This window comes from Lactuca sativa, chromosome 4 (assembly GCF_002870075.4).
Source record: "Lactuca sativa cultivar Salinas chromosome 4, Lsat_Salinas_v11, whole genome shotgun sequence".
Lineage (NCBI taxonomy): Eukaryota > Viridiplantae > Streptophyta > Magnoliopsida > Asterales > Asteraceae > Lactuca > Lactuca sativa.
In genome coordinates this window covers 289,506,052-289,517,600 of record NC_056626.2, presented here as the reverse complement: position 1 = coordinate 289,517,600, position 11,549 = coordinate 289,506,052, and the positions used below count along the sequence as shown (strand labels likewise).

The following is an 11,549-nucleotide window of genomic DNA, read 5'->3' as shown; positions in this document are numbered from 1 at the left end:
CAACTGGTGACATACATATTATTTGAATGTGACGTTTTGCTACTAAATTGTCACACAATTTAAAGTTTATTAAGACTATCGGGTATCTTTCGCAGACATGCGATTACGGTGAGCATGACCATGTTCACTAAATGACCACATGTAATTAATTTCATAAGTGTCAATTTGATAATAATTAGTTACAAAACAATCTATTTTTGTGACTATTGTCTAGCATATAGAGACATACAATTGAGTGAAACATGATCATAAGTATTATAAAGACATACATTTTATTAAAAGTGTGGATTTAATATTAGCTTACAGTCATATTTGTATTACTTATCATGATCGATGTTATCATTTAGACATATAAAAAGTCGTAACCATGACTATTTTATGTCATTTCAACATAGAAAATCAATTAAAAAAATAATTGTAATTGATTTATAGACACAAAAGTGTTTGTAATTGTGATCAATATTCAATTTATTAACACAAAAATTGGTTATTAATATAATCTATTTTATCATTTAGACACATAAACATTGTTGAGTGTGCCTATTGTTTGTATTACAATCATATATAGTTATTTAAACCGTAGCCATTAGTGTTCTATCAACACAAAAAATTTAGATAAACATAACTATTGTCTTCCATATTGTCACATTACAAATATTAACATGTTATTTTTTTATATTCGAACACACAAATATTATCTAAATGTAACAATACATGAATGTTACTATTTAAATATTGTAGACAAATCAAAAAATAGAAATGAAAGTAACCATAAACAGACAATATGGAACAATATAAAAGTTAAGAATTCGATATTATTAATAATTGATATGAAAATTCATACATAAAATTCCTAATTAAAATAGAAAAAAATTATACTAATTATAAGTATAAAAATATGGTAAAAAAAAGCAAAAACATCATAAACCAAAAACTAGACATAACTATGCATTCATCTTGTTGATAATTTTCTTTGTCTTCTTGAGAAAGGTATTGGTTGACATGAAAGTTGTTTTCTGCTTCTTTGAGTTTTGAAGTTCATTGTATTGAGGTGATATCATATTTGGTACTTGGAGCTGGAGGAAAGACAACACACAAAACTAATGGACCCACCAAATTGCACAATTTGATGACCTAACAATGTATTATACAATCTGTATATTGCATTGGCTTGAATAAGGGTTGTATACGCCTTATTATTAATAAGTAAATCACTTGTTAGATTTATTATAAATTTAAATAAACTTTCTTTTGTTAAGAGCTTTGGAAGACTATTAACCTGTGGATAAGATATATTCTGACCCATATGTTCCATACCTACACCAAAAAGAACAATAATATCTCCTTAAACCCTAATAATCCTAATTGCATGAAATAAAAATGTACTTTGATATCTAGCATTGTACTTTTATTTTTATTTTTTCTTATAACTGAATAAATTTGTTTAAAGTATGATACATAACCTCATTTATCATCTGAATATTATATTCTGATGACAAACATATCCAATTATAGTTTGAAAGGGTAGATTTTTCAAAATATAATATCCTACTAATCAAAAAACATAACTTACATGTATGAAGGATACACGAATCTTTGTGTGTTGCCATAATAAATGGTTGTTGATAGCCATAGCTTTCTATACCAGGCACACGAGCAGTTTGCACACCTCCTCCATAAGATAATGTTGATGAAATTGTCATGAAGATAAATTAATCAATTTAAGTCATAGTTTATGGAACTTTAAACTTCATTTTTTTAATAAACCAATAGATACCAAAAGATTGAGCAGGACAAAGGCATCCAAGTAAAGCTAAATCACAATTCACCTGTCTACTATTAATGACCGAATCTATACATACTTTTGAAGTACATTACCAAAAGTCACCTAAACCCTTCATTAAATTGCCATCATAAAAAAAAGTCACTTCATTGTAACATCATAAATTGAAACACAATCAGTATGTATAAAATATTACAAATAGAGATAACACTCACGAAATAAAAACCCTCCATCAAAATACCATCGTAAGCAGACTCGTGCTCATGTTTTTTAAAATTTGTTTACTGGTTGACCATACTACCCCTGACTGTAAATCTATTAGGCATCTTTTGCAAGACAAATAAAGAAACTGGTATGAATAACTTTAGTTGTCATACTTTAAAAATACAACCATAGATTTACGTATCTCGTTTAATACTGTAAAAAAAATCCGGTAAAATCACGCCTTATTCTGTTGAATCCTTTTCCCATGTGTCTTGTTTATATGATTAACTTTGAGCCTAATAAAAATTGATGCTTACTTGAGGAACACTGGGCAAAATAACAGTCCCTCAAAACATAATTCTATTACAACTCTAAATTTCCAAGCAGTGGTGGTGTGACAGTTCTGCAGATAAAGTGAAACAAAAGTGGTGGCGGTTTAGTGGTGGTAAGTGTGAAGGTAAAGGTGAAGCTTTCTAGATCGAGAGAGAGAGAGAAGTTGTCGTTTGTCTGCCCCTGCCAATCTAGGATCTAAGTCGCACACGTCGCAAATATAGCAATGGGAAAATAACTACAAGAAAATGTTGAAATTGAGAAATATGAGGTTTATCGAACGAATTTGAAGAAGATGCAAACCTGATTTTCATTATATGTACTGAATATTTCAGATTTGAAGAATGATGATTTTTCCTTTCGCTGTACAATCAAACTTGTGTCTCGAGCCTCAACCAGACCTTGGTTTCTCTTTATCATAGACGCCGACTCCGACGTCTCTCTTCCCCTCCTGTCCACTTCTGATCAACTCTCATTTCCCCTCCTACTTTATTATTTCACAAACATGGGTGTATGACATATGGTCAATATGGTGTTGTAGTGTGTGCGATGGAGATACGAAGAAGAGACAATTAGGGTAAATCGGAGGGTATCTCAAAAAAATGTTTAAGTTTTTTGGGGTTTGGGAGTAATTCGATTGTATTTAGGGTATGTGGGAAAACTCAAATTTTCTAAAATTCGGGCAGATAAAATTCAAATATCATAAAATTGGGATGGAGGGAAAAATAATTTTATTTTTTACAAAAATTAATGTTTTTATTAACTTAGAAAAATATGTTTTTTTTGTTGTTTTAATATAAAATATATTTATTAGTTTATTGAGATTATTATTTAATGGAATTTAGTTTTATACAAAAATTAAAATTTTTTATTAATTTGAAATTTAATATATATATATATATATATATATATATATATATATATATATATATATATATATATATATATACCTTTTTATTCTAATAAAAGAATAGTTTTATTCTTCTTTTGTCAAATGTCACCCTATTAGCATTTCTATTTAATGTCATGTCACTTGTCAATCTATTGATTCTCAATTTCAAATTTCAAATTTCTTACTCAAATTAAATTAAATTAATTACATTAAAATAAAAATTAAAATAACATTAAATACATAAAATATGGTGATATAATTTCACGTATTTATTTATATCAAAGATTATAATTTTATATATTTTATATAACTAGATAAATCTCTTATTTAACAATTTATTTAAAATAATTTATTAATATTTTTCAGTTTTTACTATGAAGGTTTAATTAATTTTGTAAACGTAGTGCTCACGCGTTATAAACTAGTGTGTGTGTGTGTATATATATATATATATATATATATATATGAGTATGGATGTGTGGGTATGTAGGTGTATGGGTGCAAGTAGGGGTGAGGGATGGGTGTAGGTATAGTAGATGAGGGTGGGTGGGTGTGAGGGTAGGGTTGGAAGAGGGTTTCAGTGTGTATGAGGGTAGGTGGTCATGAGAGTGTGGGCATGGGTGTGTTTGTTTGACAACATGGATGTGGGGATGGAATGGTGTGGGTGTAGTGTTTGGAGGTGGGAGTAAGGTGGACATACACCCTATGTCATATGCTTTACATCGTAAGCCATAATACTTAATCCCTAATATATATATATATATATATATATATATATATATATATATATATATATATATATATATACCATAAGCCCTAAGCCATATTCCATATGTAATAAGCCCTAAGACCAAATCTTTATTCCATAAACCATAAACCTTAAGCTTTAGACCATATACCATAAGCCATAGCTCTGAACCCTAGGAGCAAAGCCCTAAGAACTAAACCACAAGTCATAAGCTAAAAGCTTTATGTGAAGAGGGCTGCCAAGGCTGTTGATTTGATGCGCCCGAAGCCATAAGCCAAAAGCCATAAGCCATAAGCCATAAGCCAAAAGCTTTATTAGCGAGTTAGCCATGAAGAGGGCTGTCAAGGCTGTTGATTTGATGCGCCTTGTACCCCAGTTACATGACCTCCAGAGTGAGCTCCTTATTCTTCGATCTTGCATGTGCATCACCAAACTTTTCTTTTGCCTGAGAACATGCCAACTCGTTCGCATGGAAGAGGTTGCATTGTGTTTTGATAAAGGGTTACGTGGGTCGATTGAAGACATTATGGTTTGCGTGGGTCCGTTCTTTGGGGACCTTCAATGGTGAATGGCTTCGATACCAATTAGGTTTGGTGGTTTAGGGTTGTACTCAGCAATAGAGGCTTCCTCCTATGCTTTTGTGGCCTCACAAGCTCAATCATGGGTGTTACAAGGCCACATCTTACAAAATAGTGGCATATGTGGTATGGATTCAGATTATGTTTGTGATTTGGTCTGTCTTCGTGATACGATTCCAGGCTTTGACTTCATCGCTTTAACTAATAAGGACATCGCTCTTCAAAAAGCCCAACATTCATTGGCAAGTGCTCTTTTAGTAAAATTTTCCAAGACATGAAAGTTCACTTCGACATGACGATTAGGCAAAAAGCAATTGTTGAGTGTCTAAGGTGATGGGTTTTGAGCATTCTAACACTTCCTAAGTGTACATGCAACCCTAATAACCTTGAATCTATGTTTTCTCTATATACATGCAAATTTATTTTTCAAGGTTATTTCCCAACTAGTATGGCATGGGGATTACATAAAACATAAAAACTAGTAGAAATACATACCTTGTTGTTGCTTGGATTCCTTCAAGACTTTGTGAGCCTAGCACCCCAAATGTTGTGCCTCAAATGCTTCACACAACACCACAAAACTTGGAATAACTTGAGAGAATACTTCTTACACTTGAAAATCGATTATGCCCTCTCTAGAAACACTCTAGTGCCGATTTTGCATGCTATATGGTTTCTTTTATAGTGTGTCATAATTAGGAGTTACAAATGTAAACCCTAATTGTCATGACTCTTCATTTCTCATGACCCATGGGTTTGTAACTCCCATGGACTATCCATGGAGCTCCATATGGTTATAACCAAACCCATAAACCATGGATCATTAATCCACCATAAAAGAATTGATGATTGTCATAACCAACCCTATATATTTAATTAGTCTCACTTTGATCACCAAAATAATACTAGATTAATACTTGATCAATACTAATTAAATAATACTATTATTAATATATTAGAACTTATAATATATTAATAATCACAAGTTTACTTTCTCTAATTTTGTCTATCCAAGTATTGCAATGCCATGCAACCCAAATGGACCATGTCGGGTCGAGTCAAGTACATACCAAATAAAGTTATGGACTTAGACACTATATCCAACAGTCTCCCACTTGGATAAGTCTAATAACTATATTTGCAAATATGACTTCAAAATCCGACTAGTAATCATAGCTCTTTCAAAGTCTCTCGGAACTGAGATGATGATGATACGCCATTTAATATAAGTGATCATATAATCCTCTGTTCTCATGATATCAGCCGGACAAACACATGCAACATGGTCTTACTTATTGTCCAACATTTGTTTCTCGATCTCTGATTCGATTCGACATAGAACTAAATTGAACACATCAATTAGGTTCTGACCAGGCCCGATACATAGGTCAAAACCAAATCATCGAGGGGCCCATATATCGCTTCTATTTCTAGAAGGAACATATAAACTTCGACTGATATGCTTGTACTAACTACTTGTTGAATTATTCACAAAGGCACGTTTTATAACATTGAGTTACCAATACGTTTTCTTACAATCAATGAATAACCAACTCATAGTCAACAACTCATATCTCTAAGTTTGAAGATTTATATGATATTACCGTCTCACGATCACTCGAGATAAATTCCATGAAGTGATGCAAGTGAGCGTGGGTTGAATCCAATACTCAACCCTTATGAGTACTCATGAATGTTGTAGCAACCATTGAATTCTCTAGAGCACTTTAGACAAATCATACAATCCAAATTCATGACAGTCTTGATTTATATCTACTTCCAACATATGACTGACTGTGGATGGTTTGAATAATATGATATATACCATAACATAATTATTCTGGAAGTCAAAACATGCAAAGTGAAACACAAGAATAATACTAATCTTATATGGCCCCAACACTTTGAGTGTAAATAAAAAACACCTTTTATTTAAGCACCATATTGATTACTCATTATTTATGTTTCGATTAATCAACTTTATGCTTGAATTAAAACAATAGTTGTCCCATGCTCCAAGCATGTACACTATGTTTTTCCAAACAACAATTATGCCATACTCCAAGTATGCATACTATGTTTACATATGGTCCTATCTTTGTGAAATAGATCAATTGACAATATTCCAATGATGCTTATTTCACAATTCCGATCTTTGTTGTAAATGCAAGAATACCAAACTCTTGCCATTTACTGTAATCTGTTAAATTCTAAACTTATATGCAATGATCCCCTTGTAATGACTAAGCACAGAAGTCACAAACACTTGGCAACAAACATTACAAAGTATTCCAATGGAAAAAAAATTCCATGGAAATGAAGTCTCAAATTCAAAGTACATTCCTTTGAACATCCTTCTTAGCATTAAGTTCTTTAATCTTACACAGATTCAAAGAATAACTTCCACCTATGGAGACAATTCCATACTACCATTTTGACCATCACTTCTGAACAAGAGTTGTCTCTTTTCAAAACATTTCAATATGGTCCTTACTCTATACTTCTAATAGTCCATGAGCAACCAATCTTTGGTAAACCTCAGATTGTCCTCGACAATTTTGCTTAATCATTTTAGTCATTTCCAGTTCTATTCCTTTTTCCGTCTTAATGCCCTAGGCATTTGAAAATTTTAGAATGGATGAATATTATAGCACATGTAATCAAACCTATACCCAAAGCATATGGGACATGATTTATGCTATAAAATGTTTTATTTGCCATGTTTTCGTAATTCGAACTATGAAGAGGGATGTCGTAATCATACTCGGATTTTGAGAACGCAACATATATAGAATTTCCTTATGTTGAACCATTCCAGCATAACATTCATATATATTCTTGACTAAAGTAGATTACATTCTCAATCTAAGCTTGTAGAATTGGAGTGAAGTATAAAATCCTCTCCCTTAATTATAGCAAAACAACTTTTTCAAGGCGAATTGAAACTTTTGTTTTCTATAATTAATATTGTTGACTTGCAACACTTAACATAATAATCATGCTCCCACTAGCATAATGATTATTATCTTACTAGCATAACACTTATGCTCCTACTAGCTTTGACATGTATCCAGAGATCAGCTGGACTTTTAGAAACCAACACTTTATTGACTTTTCTACCAAAGTTCATATTTCTGATACGCAATTTCTTTGATAAGACTTTATCAAAACCATACACCTTTCCTTAGATAGCTCACTTGCGTGTCTAAACAATTATGAAGAAGGATGTCGTAATCATAATGTTTAGACCTTTTGTCATTCTCACAATTGATATCTACTCAAAATCTACTTAGTGAAAGAGTTTCCTTACCATCATTTTCATGAATCGAAGAGAAACCTTATGAAACTTATATTTTTATGGTGTATGTGTTCCTATCCATGTGAATTTGTCATAACCATAATCACAAGACAAGGTTAGTGACAAATCCAAACTCCTATAGACTGAACTTGTTCAATCTTAATTTCTTGCGACTTGGTAGCACAATGCCCACCATTGCTTCCAGGTTGTTATGCAAACAATTGAGAACTCATAGAACTCACAAGCATAGTCAACTTTTAACTGGAATAGACACAGAAATAAGAATATGTCAACACGATAGGTTACAAACCTCAAGTCATGGGCTAGTGATTAACAAAACTCTTGATTACTTCTTGAAACTATTTAAGAATCTTTTAGACTCCCACTCTCCTCTTGACATATAAGACTTCTCTTTGTCAAGAACCATTCCTTGACAATACAAATATTCAAGAGCTAGTGTGGATTCTTATTAAGTTAAACACTTCTCACTATAGGTCTTAGCTGGTCTTTGTTTTATCCAAAACATCACAACTTACCAATCTCAAATGTACAAGAATGGGAAACATCTTACTCTACATTTGACAAGTGTTATGAACTTTCTAAAGACTATGTCACTCAAGTTACAATCTTGGAGTATAACTCCAGGATTTGTTTTTGGAACGAAGTATGAATTATCTTTTGATCTAACCATTTCAACAATTCACGATTCCTCTCCTCAGGCAACAAACACACTAAGGTATCCTTAGAGGATCAATTGTGATATGGTTCCATAATCACTAAGATAATCATAAAACAAAATACACAAGTACTCTCCCATCTCTTCAGATTGGAGAAACTTTTATCTTTCTGCCTTATTTGATTCTTCTTATTCATTCTGCCATACATTGAAACTTTTCCAATGTTTCAGAATTACACTTAAACTCGTAAGCATAACCATATTTACTAAACTTTAGTAAATCATAACGAATAATCTTATCTACCTTTGTGGTGGACCTGACTAGTGCACAACTCAATGTACCTAATCCTTTAGTCCTTCGCTTGACTCACATGCGAATGTGAACAAGGAATTAGTCTTAATTTACCAAAGATGAAAATTCTCATTCATCACACAATACAACTTGCATGATACCAAGTTTCTATCCAATTGAAACTTGGGTGATGAGAATCTTTCCTTATTTGGTAAATTATGACACTACCACTAATGAAAGAATCAAATCCATTTACCCATATTGCTTATGAATGGAAACATATAAGCTACAACCTTTTTCACAAATGCCATTGTAAGGATACTTAAAATAAATAAAAACAAAACCATTTTCTTTTATTTTAAAAATTTGTGGAAAACTTATCCTTACAATCCATATGGAAAACTTGTTGTTATCTATTCCTAAGCAATATATCATAACTCTTAAGAATTCTGATCACCGAACCATGCGATCGAAATCCATCTTCACGATCAGAATCAGCATATACTTCCTTTAAGTTTCTTCACTCTTCTTTGATTCTTAAAACATCAATATGTGACCCAGTCACATCATGCAATAAGAATCTCAGAATAGAAACTTAATAAAGTTAGATAATGGACTTTACCTAAAGCAGAGTCAAACATTTGACTTTACTATCCTTATCGACTTTTAGGTAAATTTGGCAGCTTCGCAACCAATGCCCTTCCTTTGGCAACAGAAACATAAGGATTCTTTGGAAACGGTACACATATTTAGCCTTTCTCTTTACCATTTGGTCAATCGAGTTGACTATGGCCAATCCCTTTCAATTGGGAAGAGAAAGTTTTTCTGGACTTCCAATGTTACCATTGTCAATGTCCATGGAAGTTTCGGAAGTTGATCTTCCAATTAAATTTTGCTTTACCAATGCTCCAGATCATTGCTGATTCAGCATCATCAAGAAAATAGGTAAGATCATTAAGGGTCATGTCGTGATCTGTCATCAGGGAGTGACTGAAGAACCAAGTCAACAACCAGCTACCTCGAGACTTCGACACCCGACTCTCCCAACTTGTCAATATGGGACTTAATCTCCAAGACCTAAGCACATATAGAATTTGTTTGCCAATAGGGATTGAGTGACTTAGAACGTATCAGGTCTTGAAACTTGTGGGATAGGGAGATTTATTGGAGGAGGTGGAGGAAGTGAAGTATGATTTCCAGTCCCACTAATGCACAACAAAGGTATTGATCTTTCACCTTGGTTGCCATTTGGGATATCATCTTCATTAGGAAGCTTGTTCCTAAAGATTTGGGAAGACCATAGCTATCTAAACTAGACATCTATAATGGGAGAAATTCAAGTTAGTTGATTTAAAGTCCTTAATATAACACCCAATATGAAATATTAAGGCTAGGACCCGACAACCTATTTATAACTGGAAGAGGGATGCCGTAATCCAAATTATAAAATAGTTGAAGGTATGTAAATGACGATTTACCAATTTCCACCAAAAAAACGAAATATAATTAAGTTTTTAATTGGATTTGAAACTCCTAGATCTTTTGAGATACATTGAACTTTCAATGGCATGTTTGAATCTCGATTGTGCCCTCTCAAGTTTGTGACTGGGATGCCGAGGATCACAAACAAGGTGTGAATAACCATAAAAATTGACTTGGTACCCTTAACTTTATCACCTAATCGATGTGCCGGTTAGCTACACAGCTCCACCGATCTATAATAAGGTCAAGTTACCCCTTGCCACACTTACTAGTTCTTGTTAGTGTGTCGGTTAACCACACACACTCCACTAACGACTTGGTAATTTTATGGGTTAGCATCAAATTAACATTTTCCTAAAGTAACTAACATTGGGAATTAATAAGGTATAGTTACTTTATAATTTCATTATACTTTTAATGAGGATTAAGATCCTATCCTACCTTTTTCGGCTAACGACCCTCCACCAGTCAAGAAAGCGGTGGGTAAGAATGGACACCCATTAAACGCCATTTTATTGGTAGTAACCTTATACCCCCCTTATAGACCGGCTTCGTGAATGAGGCCTACTAATGGTAAGAATGACATATTCTTATAGATATCGATCTAATAAAATTATAATAATAGTATAAGTGTTGATTTTTAAACTTTTTAAAAATCTAAGGTTTAATTTGGAATTAAATTATTAAAGTGTAAGACTTTTCAAATTCCAAAACTTGAGGGTAAGATTTGAAACTATTCCAAGTCTCTTCAATTTGTAACTTATGAGTTTTAATGGTTCATAAAAATGAAGAGTAGTTTCTTTTTATTTGTGTTTTGTTGAACTATTTATTATTTTTATTTGTTTGGTTTTGGTTGTTTGAATATTAAGTATGTTAGGATTTATTTAATTTATGTTCTCATGGGTTGTTTTTAGTTTTCTTTTCAGAATTTGGAATGGGTCAAGTCTAAAAGGTATCGAGAGTTATAGGAGTTTCAAGTGTAAGCGAAAGGGTTAATTAAGTCCAAGTTTGAGTCCAGTCATAAGGAGCATTACAATGAGTCTTATTACTGAAGAGGAGTATTAGAATCTGAAGTAATTGGAGTCTATACAAACAGACCTGGAGCAGGAAGCAAAGTATTTTCACCCATCGGCTGACTCGCTGAGTGCATCTACTGACTCGACGAGTCCATGAGTAAAACCGCGATTTCTGCACTTTCCCGCTACAACTCGCCGAGTCTGACCACTGACTCGATGAGTTGATACGACTTTCACCACTACGCTATTG

General features: G+C 32.8%; 1 long non-coding RNA gene across 2 annotated transcripts; it reads right to left on the bottom strand.

Moving 5' to 3' along the window:
• Nucleotides 1-795: 795 nt before the first annotated feature.
• Nucleotides 796-2,946, bottom strand: LOC111886636 (uncharacterized). Of its 2 annotated transcripts, XR_006190903.2 has the most exons (3): nucleotides 1,574-2,944; nucleotides 1,280-1,317; nucleotides 796-1,192 (listed from the first exon to the last, which is right to left on the bottom strand). It is a non-coding gene; the product is annotated as an uncharacterized LOC111886636 (long non-coding RNA). The 2 variants fall into 2 exon arrangements; XR_002848513.3 differs by having other exon boundaries at nucleotides 796-1,317; nucleotides 1,574-2,946.
• Between the last annotated feature and the right edge of the window lie 8,603 nt (nucleotides 2,947-11,549).